This window comes from Neophocaena asiaeorientalis, unplaced genomic scaffold (genome assembly GCF_003031525.2).
Source record: "Neophocaena asiaeorientalis asiaeorientalis breed wild unplaced genomic scaffold, Neophocaena_asiaeorientalis_V1.1 scaffold102, whole genome shotgun sequence".
Taxonomy (NCBI): domain Eukaryota; kingdom Metazoa; phylum Chordata; class Mammalia; order Artiodactyla; family Phocoenidae; genus Neophocaena; species Neophocaena asiaeorientalis.
In genome coordinates this window covers 2,124,125-2,126,273 of record NW_020175078.1, presented here as the reverse complement: position 1 = coordinate 2,126,273, position 2,149 = coordinate 2,124,125, and the positions used below count along the sequence as shown (strand labels likewise).

The window sequence follows — 2,149 nt, the reverse complement described above, 5'->3', positions numbered from 1 at the left end:
GTGGAATAAGTCTCAATCCCTTTCACGCAGAAAACCAAGATGAGCAGGTATCTGTATAATGTATATGTTAATTAAAACACATTGTTCCCTGGGGGCTGGGGAGCAAAGAACGTGTCACTGTGAGCATTTTAAGGCAGACATTCACTCATATCAAATTCAAGAGAAATAGGGCAGGATGGTATATTGCTAGATGCTCAAAAGTGACGTGTTATAATAATACAGTTTAAAAAATAAGAGAAAGTCATGCTTTAAAAGATCAACTTGGATGCCTTAATGTAACAGAAATGTGGTTTCTGTCAAATATTGTGTCACCAAGGTGCTATAATTGCTTAACCTGACAAATTTTCTTCACAGCTATACTCAGCTCGTGGTTGATGGATTTATATTACCCTAAAGAATTAGCTTTTTCATATGAGCTGAGAATCATCATCACACTGTCACCATTCTGCCCACTAGAAACCCACGGGCTTGCAGATTAAGAGACAAAAGCCAGTGTGTCCCAGTTGCTGCTATACTTTCATGCCAGCTCAATACACACAGCAAGCAATGCCTGTACGTAAAGACAATGCATCAGAAATCCTCTGGGCTTCAGGCAGCCATCCCAGAACATGTGCACATCCAGCTTGCTTTTCATCTGGTCATTGGTCCAGTTCCCAAATTTTGAGAAACCTTTGTTTGTTTTTGTTCTAGTGTTGGTACCTGTCCCCCAGATAGCCATCAAGAATTCTGGGTTGGAACTGCCAACAAATTCACTCTTCTTTAGACTAGCATGACCTTGCTGGTACCTCCACAATCCGCACCCAGTAAGTCCGTTCCTTGCTTTGAAGAGTAAGATGTCCACTAAGCGTGTGTGTCTTAGAAAGAAAACACAAGGGATGCCACAAAGTTTCAAAGTGACCTACAGTTTTATTTACGAGGTAGTGAGTATTTAGCCCATGATTATGGCTAGGGTGCTTTTGGAAATATGTATTGTGCGCTGCATGTTGGCATCAACCAAAAACACAGAAGTGATGTGCCATTTGCTGTGCCCTGTCTCAGCCTTGCCTGTGCTGGTCCTGTCTAAAGCTCATCATACTGAGGAAGTTTCTGAACTTCCTTTGGTGGCTGAAGATAAAGCTGAAGGCTACCAGAAGACCAAGGAGGTTATCTTGCTTCTTAAGAAGCTTAGGGCCTGGAATGATATCAAAAAGGTCTATGCCTCTCAGCAAATGAGAGCTGGCAAAGCAAAATGAGAAGCTATAATTGTATCCGGCACAGGGAGCCCTGCATTATCAAGGACTTCAGAAACATTCCTACGATCACTCTGCTTAAAATAAGCAAAGCGAACATGTTGAAACTTGCTCCTGGTGGGCATGTGGGACGTTTCTGCATTTGGACTGAAAGTGCTTTCCACAAAAGGATGTGATGTGCGTGGCGCTTGATGCGAAGCTGCCTCCCTCAAGAATGACTGCAACCTTCCCATGCATAAGATGCTCAATACAGACCTTAGCAGAATCTTGAAAAGCCCAGAGATCCAAAGATCCAAGAACCACGCAAGAAGATTCATCACAGACTCCTACAGAAGAATCCACTTAAAAATCTGAGAATCACGTTGAAGCTAAACCCATATGCAAAAACCATGCACTGGAACATTCCTCAGCAGGCCAAGAATCACAAAGTCCAGGGAGACAACACAGCACTAGAAGCCGGATCAGATGAGAAGGGGTTTCCAGGCAAGAAGCCAGTGGTAGTGTAGAAAGAAAAGACTGTTGGTGCTTGAAAGCTTTGGAGGGAAAGAAAAAAAGGCGATTGCTACCAAGAAACCACCAGCTGAAAAGCCAGCAGAAAAGAAATCCGCAGAAGAAGGCTGCTGCATAAACTTAAATTTATTTATTCCATCAAAAGGTCAAATCATTTTGGACAGCTCATTTCGAATAAAGATCTGATCAAAGAGGCAGTGAGAAACAAACCAAAACAGATGGGAGGAAAAGTTACAAAGATTGTGAAATCAGAAAAAAAAAAATTCTTTACAGATAAAAAGCTGTCTCAATAGATAATGCAAAGGAATATACAGACACACTTAAAATTGTAAGTAAGGGCTTCCCTGGTGGCGCAGTGGTTGGGAGTCCGCCTGCCGATGCAGGGGTCACGGGTTCGTGCCCCGGGTCTG

At 42.8% G+C, this 2,149-nt stretch overlaps 1 pseudogene; it reads left to right on the top strand.

The window, feature by feature from the left end:
• Positions 1-980: 980 nt before the first annotated feature.
• On the top strand, positions 981-1,925 carry LOC112412431 (60S ribosomal protein L4 pseudogene; annotated as a pseudogene).
• Positions 1,926-2,149: the final 224 nt, after the last annotated feature.